Here is a 1030-nt window from a genome sequence, read left to right on the forward strand (position 1 = left end):
AGATGAATCATTAAAGTAGTTCTGATTGGTATCTTTTTGATAGCTAAGGATGTTGAACATTTATTTATGTGTTTTTAAGCCAGTTAAATTTATTTGTTTACAATTCTTTATTTTGATGTGTACCAATTTTTTTGATTTGTGGATGTCTAGTTTCCTCAGTTCTATTTTATTCTGAGCAGACAAATCCAGAACCACATAGACAAACATGATACATACTCATATATATGTGAATATCAGCAGTTGAGAAAAGAATAATCACAGCACAATCCACAGACTCAGAGAGGGTAATTAACAAGAATGACTGTAACAGGGAATGCATAGAGCCCACATGAAAAGAAGAAATAGACTAGATTTTATGGGTGAACAAGGAATATCAACAATAACAATTGTGGGATAAAAGGAGGGATGGATGTGGAATAAACAGGGAAAGAAGACTAGAATAGAAAAACTTTTAAGGTTGATGTGGAAACCTAACACTGTAGAAACTTTTTGCTAGCTAAGAAGGCAACCCTAGTGAGGACTCCCACTAACTAAGAATATGGAGCCTGAACCTGTCATCTTCTCTAATGACATATAGCTCCCTGTGGTGGGAATAGGAAAGAAACCCAGCCACAAAATATCTGACACAGTTGTGCTGTCTGGAAAATATACCAGGATAAATGGTTGCTTAAATGGGTGTAGTGGCAAACCAATGACTGGCGTAACTTGAGGCTTAAGCAAAAAGAAGCAACCCATTACCAACACTGCCTGGATGGCAAGGAATGAGAAGTTCAGTTGTTCAAAATTTAGAGTAGAACAAAATACAAGTAACAAAAAAGAAAATAACAATCAATACGGTGATTCCTAGCTCTACTCTAATAAAATCAAAGATAGTTGCCTACCCTAACTGTCAACAGAGGGCCTTACTCTGAAAATTGATTATGGCAGATGCAAAGAACTTTACTAAAATACTAGCTAAAGCATGTGGAAGCAAGCAGAAATTTGGGTGAGGGTTTTTTAGAAGCCAGATGTGTCAAGGACATGGAAAAGA

This window comes from Microtus ochrogaster, unplaced genomic scaffold, assembly GCF_000317375.1.
Source record: "Microtus ochrogaster isolate Prairie Vole_2 unplaced genomic scaffold, MicOch1.0 UNK114, whole genome shotgun sequence".
NCBI lineage: Eukaryota > Metazoa > Chordata > Mammalia > Rodentia > Cricetidae > Microtus > Microtus ochrogaster.